Raw genomic sequence first — 18541 nt, forward strand, 5'->3', positions numbered from 1 at the left:
TAAGTGGAGAGCTAGTGGTAAATAAAACCAGGCATTGGCCTTTAAAAAATTCCATTTTTTAAAAAATGGAATTTACAATTTATTCATCTGTAAAATGCATACCAAAGCCAAGATAGTCAGGTATGCACATGCAAAAGAACATTAGACCCCTACTTCACACCACCATAGACAAAAATCGACTTAAAAACTTAAATGTGAGTGGTCAAATGACTTTTTTAGAAGAAAACATGGACACAAAGGTCTAATAAGCTTATGAAAAGGTATTCATCATTAACCATCAAGGAAATTCATATCGAAACCACAATGAGCTAACACTTCATACCAAGACAGCTAGAATCTGAGACCATAGATAATGCAAGTTTCTCATCCGTGATACCAAATGTACCAGCAATGAACAACAATAAATATATAAATTGGACCTCATCAAAATTGAAAACTTTTCACTATATTGAAAATGAACTATATAACTTGTGGGTAGGGATGGGAGGGGAAAACTGAGAGACAGCAAAGGAAAAGGTCACATTGTCCCCAAAGAAAACTAATATACTTTTTACCTGATTTTTGTAACTGTAACTTTTTTATTGTTGTTGGTGGTGGTGGTGGTCGTCATTGTGAGGCTTGAACTCTCTGGGCCTGGGCGCTGTCCCTTAGCTCTTCAGCACAAGGCCAGCACTCTACCACTTGAGCCACAGGGCTACTTCTGGTTTTCTGGTGGTTTACTGGAGATAAGAGTCTCACAGACTTTCCTGCCCAGACTGACTTTGAACCCAGATCCTCAGATCTTAGCCTCCTGAGTAGCTAGGATTACAGGTATGAGCCACCAGTGCACAGCATAATTTAAAAACTTTCGTGCATCAAATGATACCAAGAAGCTGGGCTCTGGTGGCTCATGCCTATAATCCTAGCTACTCAGGAGGCTGAGATCTGGGATCACAATTCTGAAGCAAGAAGTCTAGGAGACTTCCACTAAACTACAATCAATCAATCAATCAATAAACGCCAGAAGAAGAGCTGTGGCTCAAGTGATAGAGCCCTAGCCTTGAGCAATAAAGCTCAGGGATAGAGTCAGGGCCCTGAGTTCAAGCCCCAGAACCAGCACACGTATGTGTGCGCATGTGCACACGCACATACACACACACACACACATACACACACACACACACACAGATACCAAGAAGCTAGTGTGTCAGTGACTCATGCCTGTAATCCTAGTTACTTGAGGAGCTGAGATTGGGAAGATTTCAGTTCAAAGCCAGCCCAGGCAAAAAAAAGTTTGTGAGATACCATCACACCAAGATGTGTGGTGGCACACATCAGTTATCCTAGTAAAGATGGGAAACCTAACATAGGCAGACTGTACCTAGGCATATGCTTGGCAGGCAGTGAGACTCTATGCCTAAAATAATCAATGGAGGTGTGGCTCCATGAAAAGATTACCTGCCTAGCAATCACAAGGTCCTGAATTCGAACCTCAGCACTACCAGAGTAAGTAAATATGTAAATAGAAATATTTACTGGAGGGCTGGGAAAGTGGCTCAGTGGTAGAGCGCTTGCCTTGCATGCCTGAGGCCCTGGGTTTGATTCCTCAGCACCACATAAGCAAAAAGAAAAAAGCCAGAAGTGGTGCTGTGGCTCAAGTGGTAGAGCGCTAGCCTTGAGCTGAAGAGCTGAGGGACAGCGCCCAGGCCCAAAGTTCAGGCTCCACGACCGGACCCAAAAAAAAAAAAAAAAAAAGAAATATGTACTAGAATTGGGTGTAGCAAGTGGTAGAGCATTTGCCTAACATGTACAACACACTAGATTCAGTCCCCAGAATTTCAATTATAAGTAAATACATTTAACTTAATAATACTAAAGAAGGCAAGAAGTAAATAAACTTTAAAACAAAACATAGTGCTCGCTTCGGTAGCACATATACTAAAATTGGAACGATACAGAGAAGATTAGCATGGCCCCTGCGCAAGGATGACACGCAAATTCGTGAAGCGTTCCATATTTTTTCACAAATAAAATTAAATTAAATTAAAAAAAAAAAAAGAAAAAAAAAACAAAACATAACTTGGACAGATAGTTGGACACATTTATAGCAGCATTATTCATAACTGTCAAAAGGTAGGCTCAATCTGCATCCCTTGATTGATGAATGGCTAAACAAAATGTGAATGAAATATCATTCAAACAAAATATTATTCAGCCTTGAGAAGGAAGAAAACTCTATGCATGCTACATAATGTAGACAAAACCTGAGGACATTGTTTTAGTGAAATAAAAGGCAGTTACAAAAGGAAAAATATAATGGTTCCATTTTGATGTAATATCTAAAGTAGTTAAGTACATGCAGATAGAAAGTAGAATGGTAAGCTAGGTGCTGGTGGCTCACATCTGTAATTCTAGCTACTCAGGGGGCTGAGATCTGAGGATCAAGGTTCTAAGCCAGCACAGGGAGAAAAGTCCATGAGATTCCTCTCCCATTTAACTACCAAAAGCCAGAAATAGAGCTATGGCTCAAGTGGTAAAGCACTAGCCTTGAGCACAAAGCTCAGAAGAGAGATTTGGCTGATGTGGAGAAACAATGCCACTGAACCGAGCATTGTGAATCTTACAAATGTTTTCCACAATTAAGATTTTTCAAAAAAAAAAAAAATGGGTGCTGGTGGCCCACACCTATAACCCTAACTACTCAGGAGACTGAGACATGAGGTTCATGGTTCAAAACCAGTCCCAACAGAAAAGTCCATAAGACTCTTATCTCCAATTAACCAGCAAAAATAGCCTGAAGTGGAGGTATGGCTCAAATGGCAGGACACCAGTCTGGAGCAAAAAAGCCACGTGAGAATTCAAGGCCCTGATTCAAGCCCTGTTCCTACACAAACAATAAAATAAGAAATAATAAAGACATCATAGTTCTTACCCCCCTAGGGTCATTTCAAGAACTAAAAGAGATGAATATTGGCAGGAATGGCTGAAGTGGGAAATATTTATGAACCAGGTGGACAGAGGGGGCTGAGGTTGAAGGAGGGAGGATGGCAGCGAGGAGGGGGGAGGAGGGAAAGGAGAGGGGGAGGGGAGGGAGAGGGGAGGGGGAGGGGGGAACAACTTAACTTTCTACTTTCATTTATCTATTGTGAAGGGCTTTACTTTTGACTGGTATTATAATTAAAAAATAAAAACATGGGGGTTGCTTATATTCCTCTGTCACCACTTTATGCAAGATTTAATGTTCACAGAAAAGTGCCTGAGAGTTAGGATCAACATTCTATTCTCGGCCTGTGTTTAACATTCTGTGTTTGTGTATCTTTTTTTCCAAATTTGCTTACCTTTTCTCCCATGCACCCTCAAATTACTTGAGTCTCTTAGTCACAGAAATCTTCAACTTCCCATTCTAGATTACTGGATCATTTCCTCTTGCCCCAAGCAAGACCTCAGCCCAGATAGAGGGCAGCCTATTCACCCCTACCCAAAATCCCCTCAACAGTTTTTCTCCTTTTTATACTTGATTTCCAGCAGTGAAACCTGATTTTTAGTTCCTCTCTTTATAACTTCTTTATAACTCTTTATAACTTCTCCAGGAGGTCAGAAATGGCTCAGTGCCCCGACAGCCGTAAGCCTGTTTCCCGGGTCGAAGAACATTGGCTGAAATCCAGACAGCTCACGTCACCTGGTCCAGATGGCGGAAACCATTGCTCAATAATAAGAAATTGATGCCAACAGCCCTTTTATCCATGACTCCCTCCCTTCCTCTCTCACTCTCTCTCTCTGTTTCTGATCCCAGAAAAACATTTTCCTAGACAGGAGGCAGCTGGGTAATAGGGTAAACGAAGACTCTTGGCCTCCGACCCACGGGATTTGTGTAGTATAAGGCTGGCCACAATGTCTGTTCACTAATAACACAAGGCTGAGTCCTGAGCTCAGATCAGAAGACTCAAGTTTGAATAGGAGTTTCTACCATCTAATTTCTGACCCTTGATAAATCACTGGATTCCCTTCTATTGATTTTCTTAAATTTTTGGCTATGAGTAATAATACCTAACTCACAGAAGATATTACTGAGCTCTTGAATGAAGTCATTGTATGTGGAAAATTTCATAAACTTGGAGCTGATGCCAATGCAAACTTTTTTTAATATCTTTATTGTAACACAGGGCTTGGGTACTGTCCCTGAGCTTCTTTTTGCTCAAGGCTAGCGCTCTACCACTTGAGCCACAGCACCATTTCTGGCTTTTTTCTGTTTATGTGGTACTGAGGAGTGAAACCCAGGGCTTCATGCATGCTAGGCAAGCACTCTACCACTGAGCTACATTCCCAGCCCCAGGACTTTTTAAACATTGTTACTCTCTCCCTCATTTTTTCCCTAACCCTTCCCTACTCCCTTCCCCACTCCCAGTGTAAATATTCTCTGGGACAGACTTCATGAGAAAAGCAGGTTCTGGGAGGCAGGAAGGACTGAAAGTGATCATAGGCAGATCTAGGAACCAGGTAGCCTGCTGGGTAGGTGAAGGCAGGCCTGTCTATGTGCTCTGCAGCCTGACTTAACCGCACCATACCCAGTTGCCTCATAATCAAAATGAGGATGATGAAAAATACCTTGTCTGGCCAGGTACTAGTAGTTCACACCTATAATCCCAGCTACTCAGGACTGAGATACAAGGATCGCAGTTCGACGCAAGCCTAGATATACAAATCTTTAATTAACCACTTGAACTCTGGCTCCAATGGTAAAGTGACAGCCTTGAGTGAAAAAAGCTAAGGGACCACCAAAGACCCAGTATTGGCACACTAAAAAACCAAAACAAAACCCTCTGCTGTGAGAGGGAATTCTTTTCAATAAATGATGCTTGGGCCAGACACTAGTGGTTCATACCTATAATCCTGGCTACTCAGGAGGCTGAGATGAGGATGCCAGTTCAAAGCCATAGGGGGAAGGAAAAACTATGAGATTCTACAACTAATCACACATACATACACACAGAAATAGAGCTGTGGCTCAAGTGGTAGAGTGCTAGTCTCCAGCAAAAATAGCTCAGGGACAAGCTGGGTACCAGTGGCTCACACCTGTAATCCTATCTTCAGGAGGCTGAAATCTGAGGATCTTGTTCAAAGCCAAGCCAGGCAGGAAAGTCCATGAGACTTTTGTCTCCAATCAACCACCAGAAAACCAGAAGTGCCACTGTGGCTCAAGTGGTAGAGCGCTTGCATTGAGCTGAAGAGCTCAGGGACAGCACCCAGTCCCAGAGTTCAAGCCCCACAACCGATTTAAAAAAAAAGCTCAGGGACAGCATCCAGACCCTGAGTTCAAGCCTCAAGATCGCACCAAATAGTAAATAAATAACACTGAGAAATTTGGATGTCTATTTGCAGAAGAATGAAAATAGAACTTTATCTCCTTGCCACTTACAAAACAATTCGAAATAGATGTAAGACATAAATATAAACCCTGCAATTATGAAACATCTAGAAGAAAACATAGGGGGGGCTGGGAAGGTGGCTCAGTGGTAGAGTGCTTGTCTGGCATGCATGAGGCTCTGGGTTCAATTCCTCAGCACCACATAAGCTGAAAAAAAAAAAAGAAAGAAAACATAAGGGGAAATGCTTCAGAACATTGGACATTGAGATGGACCAGGATTTTTTTGCACATGATTCTGAAAACAATAGCAAAGAAAAGCAAATATAGACACATAGGATTATATCAAACCAAAAAACTGCCCAGCAAAAAAAATAATTCACAAAACAAAGAGACAAACTTTAGAAAGGGAGAAAATGGCCAGGCACTAGTGGCTCACGCCTGTAATCCCAGCTACTCAGGAGGCTGAGATCTGAGGATCTCAGCTCAAAACCAGCCGGGGCAGGAATAACTGTGAGACATAGCTCCAACTGATCACCAGAAAACAGGAAATGGCACTGTGGCTTAAGTGGTAGAGCGCTAGCCTTGAGCTGAAGAACCCAGGGACAGAGCCCAGGCCTAGAGTTCAAGCCATATGACCACCACCAAAAGAAAAAAAAAGCGAGAAAATGTAAGCAAACTACAATCTGACAAGGGGTTAATATCCATAATACATAAGGAACTTGGGGCTGGGAAGGTGGCTCAGTGGTAGAGCGATTGCCTTGCATGCATGAGGCCCTGGGTTCGATTCCTCAGCACCACATAAGCAAAAAGAAAAAAGCCGGAAGTGGCACTGTGGCTCAAGTGGTAGAGCGCTAGCCTTGAACTGAAGAGCTGAGGGACAGCGCCCAGGTCCAGAGTTCAGGCCCCACGACCGTACCCCCCCCCCCCCCCACACACACACACAAAAAAAAAGGAACTCAATAACCACAGGAAAAACGTCAACAGATCTAAATAAGATTTTTTTTTTTTTGTCAGTCATGGGGGCTTGAACTCTGGGCCTGGGTGCTGTCCCTCAGCTCTTCAGCTCAAGGCGAGCACTCTACCACTTGAGCTACAGTGCCACTTTTGATTTTCTAGTGGTTTATTGGAGATAGGAGTCTCAAGGTCTTTCCTTCCCGGGCTGGCTTTGAACCACGATCCTCAGATCTCAGCCTCCTGAGTAGCTAGGATTACAGGCATGAGCCACCGGCGCCTGGCTTAAATAAGACATTTCTTAAAGGAAGACACACAAATGGCCAAGTCCAAAAGGTATATGAAAAAGAAACTCTACTAAATATGTGCTAATCATCAAGGAAATATATTAAAAACTATAATAAGATTATCATCTCCTCCCAGGGAGAATCACTGTTATCAAAAGATAAAGATTAATATCAAAAGACTAAACTGCTAGAAAGGATGCAGATAAAAAGCAAAAACTCTTGCACACAGCAATGTGGGAATGTACATTAGTACAGTCAGTTCCTGTTTGCTTTCATTGTGAGACGTTTGCTGGCGTCTAGTGCTCTGCCACATGAGCTACACCCTTTCTTCCCATTTTTTGCTGATTAAGTGGAGATAAGAGGCTCCTGGACTTTTGGAGGGGGGGAGGGGTGGGGTCGGTTGTGGGGCTTGAACTCTGGGCCTGGTACTGTCACTCAGCTCTTTAGCTCAAGTCAAGCACTCTACCACTTGAGCCACAGCGCCATTTCCAGTTTTCTGGTGGTTAATTGGAATAAGAGTCTCACTGACTTCCCTGCTTGGGCTGGCTTTATACCGCAATCTTCAGATCTCAGCTTCCTGAGTAGCTGGGATTACAGGTGTGAGCCACCACCACTAGTTCTGTTCTTGCTCTTTTTTTTTTTTTTAGAATGAAGTCTCACTTGCAATAACCTGTGTGTGTCACCACTCAGCTTTTTTTTTTTTTGGTGGGGGGTAGGGGCAGGATTGAAATGGGATCTCATAAACTGTTTGCCTGGGCTGTCTTCAAGCCACAATCCTCCTGATCTCTGCCTCCTAAGTAACCACAGGCATGAGCCACCACTCCTGGCCTTGTTCTATGCTGGGCTCTTAGCTCCCCAGAAAGAAAGGAGATTTTGAAAGGAAGGTATCACGTCTAGTTATGTTCCAAGAAGTCCCATAATCTATTAGTTCACACAATCTTGGCAGTAAGTCACCAAGTGGGCTAGGTTATGATTGGTAAACAGCAGCTATCAAATCTCAATGTCATTATGTAGCAAAGTTCTATTTATTGCTCCTTGACACATAATTCCTGCTGGTTTGGCTGAGGCCCTGCTCTGAGCTGTCATTGTCCCGACTCAAGGACAGAATATTCACTATCCAGAAATCTTGCCACAATAGAAGAATAGAATTGGAGCACGTACTGGCTGTTGATTTCCACTTAGGACAGATGTGTTTTAATTGACTGAAGTAAGTCACAGCCATGCCTGGGATCATTGGTAAAACTCAATGGAGTGTCACCGTATAGTTCCCTCTTTATCTAAAAGAAGAGGGAGTCTCAAATAATTACGAACAGACTTGGTAATAACCTTGGTGGTTATTATTGTTTTTGCTGTCACTATGTGGGTTTTTTTGTTTGTTTGTTTTGCCAGTCCTGGGGCTTGAACTCAGGGCCTAAGCACTCTCCCTAAGCTTCTTTTGCTCAAGGCTGGCACTCTTAGCATTTGAGCCACAGTGACACTTATGGCCTTTTCTGTGTATGTGGTACTGAGGAATTGAACCCAGGGCTTCATGCAAGCACTCTACCACTAAGCCACATTCCCAGCCCTCTGTGTGATTCTTATCTCCAATTAATCACTAGAAAGCCAGAAGGAGGCTCCAGTGACCGAGCCTTGAGTGAAAAGGCACCGGGGTCAGGCTCTGACTTCAAGCCCAATACTATCACAAAAGAAAATCCGGTCATAAAACTTGGAACACATTCATTAGAAAACTTCCAGGCAAAACCATCCTATGGTGATATAAGTTGAAATTGTGGTTATTTTGGAAGGAGTAGGGAAAGAAGTCACATGCTGCATGTTTATTAGAAAGAGGAAGAGGGAACGTTCTGTGTTGATGTTACCCTTCTTGAATAATATTTATATAGGCAACTGCAAAGATTCACCCAAGTGTACACTTAAGATTTGAGTATCAGTTATACCCTAATAAAAAGTAACTGCCGGGTGCTGGTGGCTCATGCCTGTAATCCTAGCTACTTAAGAGGCTGAGATCTGAGGATCTCGGTTCAAAGCCAGCCCGGGGAAGGAAGTCCAAGAAACTCTTATCTCCAATAAACCACTCGAAAACCGGAAGTGGTGCTGTAGCTCAAGTGGTAGAGCACTAGCCTTGAGCTGAAGAGCTGAGGGACAGCTCCCAAGCCCAGAGTTCAAGCCCCATGACTGACAAAAAAAAAAAAAGTAACTAAAAAGAAACCATCAGAATAAAAATATTTGCTATGTAAAAGATCCCATTAAGATAATAAAAAGACAAGAGCTGGTAACTCATGCCTCTAATCCTAGCTACTCAGAAGGCTGAGATCTGAGGGTTGTGATTCAAAGCCAGCCAGGGCCAGAGAGTCTCTGAGATTCTTATCTCCAATCAACCACCAGAAAACTGGAAGTGGCGCTGTGGCTCAAGTGATAGGATGTTAGCCTTGAGCTGAAGAGCTGAGGGATAGTGCCCAAGCCCAGGGTTCAAGCCCCATGATCACACACACACACACACACACACATACACACACACAATCTGAAACTTTGAAACTACTAGAAAACAGAGGTTCTTGGTATTGGCAAGGACTCTCTGAATAGGACTGCAGGACCTCAGGGAACAACAGCAAGAATTGACCAATGGGCTTGCATCAAATGAATAAGCTTTTACATGACAGGAGGAAAAGACAGAGGAGAAAAAAGGATTTAAAGAAGAAAGTATGGGAATGTGGCTTAGTGGTTAAGTGCTTTTCTAGCATTCATGAAGCCCTGGGTTCAATTCCTCAGTACCACATAAACAGGAAAAGCTGGAAGTGGTGCTGTAGTTCAAGTGGTAGAGTGCTAGCAAAAGAAGCTGAGGGACAGTGGACAGTGGACAGTGGCCAAGCCCTGAGTTCAAGCCCCAGGACTAGCAAAAATAAAAGTAAAAAATAAAGAAAGAAGAAAGTAGAAGGAGGGCAAAGAAGAGGAGGATGTGGAAGATGAGAAGGAAGAGCAGCAGGAGAAAGAATAGGTGAAGGAGAAGGGTGGGGGGAGAGAAGAACAGAAAGGAGAAAGAGGATGTGGTGAAGAAAAAAAAAGGAAGGAAAGAAGTAGGAGGGGGACAAGGAGAAATACATATAGGAGAGAAAGAAAAAAAGGAAGAAGAGAAATTCAGAGTGATAAAAGCTAGCTCCAGGACTGGAGGTACGGCTCAAGCAGCAGAGTGCCTAGCTAACACAAGGTCCTGAGTTCAGACCCTAGTACTGTGTTAAAAAAAAATAAACAAATAGCATCAAAAGGTTGTTACTCTGGGGCTGGGAAGGTGGCTCAGTGGTAGAGTGCTTGCCTTGCATGCATGAGGCCCTGGGTTCGATTCCTTAGCACCACATAAGCAGAAAAACCTGAAAGTGGTGCTGTGGCTAAACCTGGAAGTGGTGCTGTAGCTCAAGTGGTAGAGTGCTAGCCTTGAGCTGAAGAGCTGAGGGACAGGCCCAGGCCCAGAGTTCAGGCCCCACAACCGACCAAAAAAAAAAACAAAAAAAAAGTTGCTACTCTATAAGTTCTGTTCACATGAAATTTTCATAATAGACAAAACTAGGGCCTCAGAGAACAGATAAAGGAAGTAGAAGGAAGTATATGACTACAAAGGGAATTTTGGGAGAGAGAGAAAGGTTCTGTATCTTGATTATGAGGGTGACAATAGGAATCTTCACATGTTCAATTCATGGCACTATATTCTTTAAAAAAAAAAAAAAAAAGTCCTTAGGGGCTGGGAAGGTGGCTCAGTGGTAGAGCACTTGCCTTGTATGCTCGAGGCCCTGGGTTCGATTCCTCAGCACCACATAAGAAAAAAGAAAAAAGCCGGAAGTGGCGCTGTGGCTCAAGTGGTAGAGTGCTAGCCTTGAGCTGAAGAGCTGAGGGACAGTGCCCAGGCCCAGAGTTCAAGCCCCACGACCGGACCCAAAAAAAAAAAAAAGTCCTTTTATTTTTTTAAATTTTGTACCTGTACTGGGGCTTGAACTAAGGGCACTGTCCCTTATCTTAAAAAAAATCCATTTTATTTTATGTTAACTTTTAGAGCCAGTTTTTTAAAGTATATTGGAAAAGTTCCTGAAAGGAGACGCAAAGGAATGGGCTATGGAAAACTGTGGTCCGGTATCACATCCTTTCCCAGAGCCTGCACTTGGCCTCTGCTTCCTGACCTTTGTTTCCTGGCCTCTGCTTCCAAGTTCTGCTGAGCCAGGGGCATTGTCCCTCTTGGGAAGAGTTGAGGCATCTATTCTGCTCTCCTTGCTCCAACATCCAGCGCCTGTCACATTGGTACCAGGTGGATGCTCCTTGACAGGGTAGAAGAACTTTCTAGCAACAGGTTTGGTCCATTTCTACATACTTTACAGTCTCTCCAGCTGTCCTCCAGGACATGAGGACAGGCCCCAGCTGGAAAGCGTCCCTGCTTCTTCCCCTCAGGGCCCAGGCCCGGCTCACCAGCTCACCCCTATAGTTTGAAGAATTTAACAACTGGGGGGGGGGGAGGGGGATGGCAAGGGATGGGAAGGGGAAACAAAGGAGGAGGCTACAATGCTTGATAAGAAATGTACTCATTATCTTGCCCATGTAATTGTAATCCCTCTGTACAGTATTTTCACAATAAAAAAATTAAATTAAATTAAATTTTAAAAAAAAAGAAAGAAAATGCAGCCTTAGATACAAGCAAAAATAAAAAAAGAATTTAACAACTGGATGAATTTATTGTTACTGTCATTTTAATTTTAGAAGAACATTTTTATCATCCAAATAACATCTAGATGGTTAAAAACAAACAAGAGTCCAAAAAAGAAAAAAAAAGCAGGCACAGCCCGACTTCCCAGAAGCCATAATTATTTCTAATTCCTTCTCTATCTACAAACATCTATATGAATGAAGGTACAAATGCCTAGAGCTACAGGACAGGTAGGATTGCTTCAAGCCCTTGAGCTACAAATCATAAGATCATGTCCTTTTTTTATGATTTTTTTTTGTCGGTTGCTGGGCTTGAACTCGGGGCCTGGCCTGGTCCCTGAGCCTCTTTGTGCTCAAGGCTAGCACTCTACCACTTGAGCCACACTGCCACTTCTGCTTTTTGAATGGTTAATTGGAGATAAGAGTCTCATGGGAACTTTTTTGCCTGGGCTGGCTTTGAACCGTGATCCTCAGATCCCTGACTCCTGAGTAGCTAGAATTATAGGCATGAGCCACTGGTGTTCAGCTCAGATCATGTCCTGTTTCACTCAGATCCAAGTGGGCTCAATCCTGGCTATCACTGACTATAACTTCAGTAGCTAACAGATTTCAGGCTCTGTCCCTTGGATCATACAACTAATCCAGGTGTACACAATCCTGAGAAAACAGAAGAGCCATATGGTCAGCCTGCTCTCCGCTCAGGCCTGTGAGGTCCACTAAACTCAGGCCACTGTGCTGCCCCAGCCAGGTGACAAACAACCAAAAACCACTTTGCAGCTCAGCACTCAGGAGGCAGTAGATAGGAAGAAAGAGAGCTTGAGCCCCCCTCACCCAAGCTACAGACACAGCACAATTCCATATCAAAACTAACTTAGGAAAGAATTTGAAGTTAGAGGAGAAAAAAAGAGAAAGAGCCAAAGAAGCCATCCTAGTCACAAGTTTATTGCTGTGGCTATTCGGAATCCAGGCTGGGGTAGATAAGAGTTTTTCCTAAAACAGGAGAACAGGAAAGAGAAAGGGTTATTAGGAAAGAATACTCTGTGTGTGTGTGTGTGCGCGTGTGCTCGTGTGCGCATGCATGTTAGTAATCTGACTTGAACTCAGGGCCTCTTACTCTGTCTTAGCTTTTCCTGCTCAAGACTGGCACTCTACCGCTTGAGCCACACCCCTATTTCTGGCTTTTTACTAGTTGTTTGGAGATGAGTCTCTCCAACTTTTCTGTCTCAGCTGACTTTGAACAGTGTGTGATCCTCAGATCTCAGTCTCCAGATCAGCTAGGATTACAGGCATGTGCCTCCAGGCTGGCAGGATATAGATTTAATAGTCTGAAAGTGAGTTATCTCTAGGGAGAGAAAATGACAATGACTTTACACCAGCACAAGTTTTGTTTTTGTTTTTTTGGGGGGGGTTCAGTCGTGGGGCCTGAACTCTGGGCCTGGGTGCTGTCCCTCAGCTCTTCAGCTCAAGGCTAGCACTCTACCATTTGAGCCACAGCGCCACTTCCGGCTTTTTTCTTTTTGCTTATGTGGTGCTGAGGAATCGAACCCAGGGCCTCATGCATGCAAGGCAAGCACTCTACCACTGAGCCACCTTCCCAGCCCCAGCACAATTTTTTTTGTTTTTTTTTTTGTCGGTCGTGGGGCTTGAACTCTGGGCCTGGGCACTGTCCTTCAGCTCTTCAGCTCAAGGCTAGCACTCTACCACTTGAGCCACAGCACCATTTCTGGCTTTTTCTGCTTATATGGTGCTGAGGAATCGAACTCAGGGCCTCATGTATGCAAGGCAAGCACTCTACCACTGAGCCACCTTCTCAGCCCCTTAACTCTCTCTCTCTATATATATATTTTTTGTCTTTTCTTTTTTGGTACTGGGGATCGAGCCTAGGACATTGCATTTGCTATGCAAGTACTTTGCCACTGAGCTACATCCCAGCCCTCCATTTTAACTTTTCCATTTCCTGCTTGCTCATAACTAACTGCTTTCTAACATCTATTAAAGTTGGTTTTGGGTGTGTGGTGGTGTGTGTGTGTGTGTGTGTGTGTGTGTGTGTGTGTGTGTGTGTGTGTGTGTGTGTGTGTGTGTGTGTGTGTGTGTGTGTGTGTGTGTAGTTGCCTTGGACAATGAGAGGACACCATTTTTTCTACAGTTCTTATAATTTCTCTACAGACCCGATCTGGTGTTGTCTGGAGCTACAGGGTGGGCCCTGACTGCAGCTCTGAAGGTGGCTGGTCCACAGTGGTGCAGCTGCCAGTCCCTTCTGCACAGCTGCTTTGGAACAGACAAAAGTCTCTGCACATCCTGAAGAAGCTGCATCCTCTGTCTTTTTTCTGAGTCCTTGTGGTCCAACAGTTCATCAAGGGGCAGCCTACTGGCCCCAGGCCCTCTGTCTCCCCAGGCGTCTATCTAGCATTTTTCAGAAACTAATCCTACTTACAGAGTTTTCCTTTAGCCTCTCTGCCCAGCCTGATTCTCCTGGGATCCTTCTAAAAGCCAGACCCTTCAGGAGTCAGAAAACCCACAACTCCAAGGAAACTGAGTCCTGGCTACCCAGAGGAGGGTGAGAATACTCTTGTGGGTTATTGACTTTTGTTGTTGTTGTTTTGAGCTTGAGGTCAGGGCCTGTGCACTGACCCTGGTCTTCTTTTGCTCAAGGCTAGCACTTACCACTTGAGCCACAGCACCACTTTCTGCAGCTTTTTCACCACAGCAGCTTTTTCTGCTTATATGGTATTGAGGAATCGAACCCAGGGCTTCATGCATGTTAGGCAAGCACTCTATCACTAATCCACATTCCCAGACCATGGTTCTTGTTTTTTGTGTGTATGTGATTCCAAGAAAGTTGTTGTTACATGAAATTTAAAATGTATTACCCTTCATAATGTAACATTATGTTAAGTGATTAGATACAAAAGAAAAAAAAAACAGGGTCATGGTGGCTCACACCTGTAATCCTAGTTACTCTGGAAGTTGAGATCTGATGGTCAAGGTTCAAAGTCAGTTCTAGCAGAAAAGTCAATGAGACTCTTATCTCTAGTTAAGCAGCAAAAATCCAGAAGCAAAAGTGTGGCTCCAGTGGTAGAATATCAGGCCTTAAGCAAAAAAGGCAGGCTGGGAACGTGGCTTAGTGGTAGAGTGCTTGCCTAGCATGCATGAAGTCCTGGGTTCGATTCCTCAATACCATCTACACAGCAAAGGCCAGAAGTGGTACTGTGGCTCAAGGGGTAGAATGTTAGCTTTGAGCAAAAGAAGCTCTGGGACAGTGGCTAGGCCCGGAGTTCAAGCCCCAAAACTGGCAAAAAAAAAAAAAAAAAAAAGGCAAGTGAGAGGACCAAGTCCTAAGTTCAAGTCTCAGTACACACACACACACACACACATACACACACACACACACACACACACACACACACCATTTGATCTGTGCTCTCTAACCAGCTAGCTATAAATCTTAGTTCCCACAACCTCTTCCTTACTTTCAATTAATTTGCAAAAGCAGGTCACAGAACTCAGGGAAATGCTTCTGTGCATCTTCTAGTTTACTTTAAAGGAGATTACAAAATATTCAAAAGAAGAAATTCATAGGCCAGGGGGGAGGATTGGGTAGGGGGGTAGGGGGGAGGCTGGGAAGGGATGTGAAGGGTAAACAAAGGAGGAGGCTGCAATGCTTGATAAGAAATGTACACATTATCTTGCCCATGTAATTGCAACCCCTCTGTACAGTACGTTCACACACAAAAAAAATTAAATTATAAAAAAAAAAAAGAAATTCATAGGCCAAGGTATGGGAAGACGTGCTGGTAGAATAACTTGCCTATTTGATACAAGGTCCTGGGTTTGAGTCTTCTAGACCCAGCATTTTTAAAAAATCAGTACATTAACTCAAAACAGGAAAGAGCTGGATATAGGTCAAAAAGGAGGAAGTTCACCAATAAAGCAGAAATCTGTCTGGCTCACAGGAAGTAGTCAGTTCTTCTCTGTGGTGGTTGCCTATATAGACTAAATAGGATCAAGCACTGTTGGCTTATGCCTATTATCCTAGCTACTCAGAAGGCTGATGTGAGTCTCACAATTCAAAGCCAGCCCAGGCAAGAAAGTCCATGAGACTCGTTTTGTTTGCTTGTTTGTGTTGCCAGTCCTAGGGCTTGAACTCAGAGACTTGGCACTGTCCCTGAGCTTGTTTTTGCTCAAGGCTACCATTTTACCACTTGAGCCACAGTGCCATTTCTGGCTTTTTCTGTGTATGTGGTACTGAGGAATGGAACCCAGCACCAAAAAATCTGTGGCTCAAGTGGTAAAGCACTAGCCTTAAGCAAAAAAGCTCAGAGAATACGCAGGCCCTGAGTTTAAACCCCAGGACCAGCAAAAAGAAAAAGACTAGACAGAGATGAGTCAGGTAGAGGAAGAAGGGAAGATGATGGAGCAATAAGAGCTACAAGAAGAAACCAAGAGAAATACAAGACAGAGAAGCATAGAGGCAGAGAAGAGAGCAGGGTAGGAGAATTAGTAAGGTGGATGGGTCAAGAAAGGCCTGGTATGTAGCCTAGCATGGTGGTGCATACCAATAATATCATCACTGGGAAGGCTGAGGCAGAAAATAAAAGGGTTGGAAGCTAGCCTGGGCTACACAGAAATCTAGACCAGCCTGAGCTACATAGTTGAGAACAAAAACCAAAACAAAAGAAGGCCTGGTAGACCCTACATGACCCTCCCCTCAAAATGCCTGTGTGGAAGATCTAACCTCCAAAGTGGAGGTTTCCTATATTTGGAAATAGGGTGTTTAGAAAGTAATTGAGGTTAATGAGAGCTCAATATTGTGGCACATGCTTGTAATGCCAGCACTTGGGGGCTGAAGGAGAAAGATCTCTGGATCCAGGCCAACCTCAGCTACATAGTGAAACTGTCTCATAAATAAATAGCCAGTTACTGGTGGCTGACACCTATAATCCTCGCTACTTAAGAGTCTGAGATCTAAGGATCATGGCTTGAAGCCAACCCAGACAGGAAAGTTTGTGAGACTTTTATCTCCAAATAACCACCAAAAACAAACAAACAAACAAACAAAAAACAAAACCTCACAAGTGGAGCTCTGGCTCAAGTAGCAGAGCCCTAGCCTTGAGCAAATAAAAGCTCAGAGACAGTGCCCAGGCCCCGAGTTTAAGCCCTAGAAGCAGCAAAATAATTAACTAATCAAGTAAATGCTAAGCAATAGCATGAGGCCCTGATTTTGAGCCCATTTACCTATATTTAAAAAAAAGAATACTTGCAAGAAGCTCGGCTGGAAATATGGTTTGAACAAGAGAGTACCAGCCATGAGCAAACAAGACAAGAAAGAGCTCAAGGCTCTGAGTATGAGTGCTGGAACCAGCAAGATAAAATAAAATAAATAAGAAGAAGAAAATAAAACCTTTCATCTCTTACTGTACAGAGACTGGAGGGGCTGAATGGAATAAAAGGAAAATAAACAGAAAGCCAGACATTCTTTCTCACTGCCAGTCTTTCTGGCTGCCATGTTGTAAGCTGTCTGCTCTACCTCACTGCCATGATGGACTGAAACCTCTGCAACTCTGAACCAAAATAAGCACTTTCTCCTTTAAGCTGTTTGGCTGAAGTATTTGTTTTCTGCACTATCCCTGAGCTTCTTTTGCTCAAGGCTAGCACTCTACCACTTGAGCCACAGCACCACTTCTGGCTTTTTCTGTGTACGAGGTCCTGAGGAATGGAACCCAGGGTTTCATCCACTAAGCCACATTACCAGCCCCTGACGTATTTTTTCATGGAGACAAAAAACTAACAGTAGTCATGAACAAGCCAAGAGGTAAGGCTTCAGAATGAAACATATTTTTCCAGCACCTTGCTTCTTAACTTCCAGTCTCTTGCACTATGAGAAGTAAATTTCTGCTGTGAAAGTCATCCATCTGGCAGTCTTTGATTATGGCAGCTGGAGCAGACAAACGCATTGAGTAAAGAATGTTAAGCATAGTTTTTAAAGCTTGTAGTGAAGCCAGAGAAAAATAGCTCACCCATCTGGAAAGGCTTACTGTGGCTGAAAGTGGAGAACAGATCCAAACAAAGCAAGACCAGAAGCAGGCAGAGGAGGTAGGAGGTGTGTGTGGGCACCATGGCAGGTCGTGATAGAGGTCTGGAGGATGGAGACATAGTGGTGAGAAAAGGCATAGAGACTGGGGAAATCTTCACAAGAGAAATTCAAAAGCTGAGGGAATTAAAGATTAGGAAGAGGTCTACTTGGTGGTAAGTCCTATCTACTCAGGAGGCTGAGATCTGAATATCTAGGTTTTAAGCCATCTCAGTCAGGAAAGTCTGTGTGATTCTTATCTCCAAGTAGGCAACAAAAAGCCAGAAGTAGAGCTATGGCTCAAGTGGTAGAATACCTGACTTGAGTGAATTCAAGCCCCAGTACCAGGAAAAGGAGAGAGAGACAGAGATAGAGATAGAGAACAAAAATTATTATTTATTCTTAGATATAGAAGATGCTACAAGGAAAAGTACTGGATACTATGAGCAGTAAGAGATCTATTTTTTTTTTTTTTTTTTTTTTGCCAGTCCTGGGGCTTGAACTCAGAGTCTGGGCACTGTCCTTGAGCTTCTTTCCCTCAAGGCTAACATTCTACTACGTGAGCCACAAAGCCACTTCTGCCTTTTTCTGTTTATGTGGTACTGAGGAATTGAACTCAGGGCCTCATGCATGTTAGCCAAGCACTCTACCACTAAGCCACCCCCAGCCCCCGTTAGATCTTGGGAGAAGTAGCAGAAGGTTTCTCAGAGAAAAATCTTTATGACAATAGGTAGATTAACACATGGGAAATTGGCTCAGTGGTAGAGTGCTTGCCTCCCATACATGAGGCCCTGGGTCTGATTCCTCAGCACCACATAAGCAGAAAAAAGCCAAAGTGGTGCTGTGGCTCAAGTGGTAGAGCGCTAGCCTTGAGCTGAAGAGCTGAGAGACAGTGCCCAGGCCCAGAGTTCAGGCCCCACAACTGACAAAAACAAAAAACAAACAAACAAAAAAAAAAAAACAAACCATATGCCAGGGCCTGGAGCAGGAAGTCACTCTGGAGACAATTCAACAAGGAAATTCACCAAAAAGGCAACCACTAGCTGTATGCATATTGTAAGATTATCAGTATTTTTAATTTCCTTTTGTATATAGTTTTCCTTTTACAAATTTTCCAGAACAAACACATACTGTTTTAACCACCAAAGGGGGAAAATAATATTGTTAGTTTAAACAAAATAATAAAGGATGTGGGGAGAAAGGGTGTCC

General features: G+C 43.5%; 1 non-coding gene across 1 annotated transcript; it reads left to right on the forward strand.

Annotated features, from left to right (window-relative positions):
• Positions 1-1893: 1893 nt before the first annotated feature.
• LOC122111563 lies at positions 1894-2000 on the forward strand. Its single transcript, XR_006148014.1, has one exon. It is a non-coding gene; the product is annotated as a U6 spliceosomal RNA (small nuclear RNA).
• Positions 2001-18541: the final 16541 nt, after the last annotated feature.

Source organism: Dipodomys spectabilis, unplaced genomic scaffold (genome assembly GCF_019054845.1).
Source record: "Dipodomys spectabilis isolate Male_0828 unplaced genomic scaffold, ASM1905484v1 ptg000085l, whole genome shotgun sequence".
In the NCBI taxonomy this organism is placed as follows: domain Eukaryota; kingdom Metazoa; phylum Chordata; class Mammalia; order Rodentia; family Heteromyidae; genus Dipodomys; species Dipodomys spectabilis.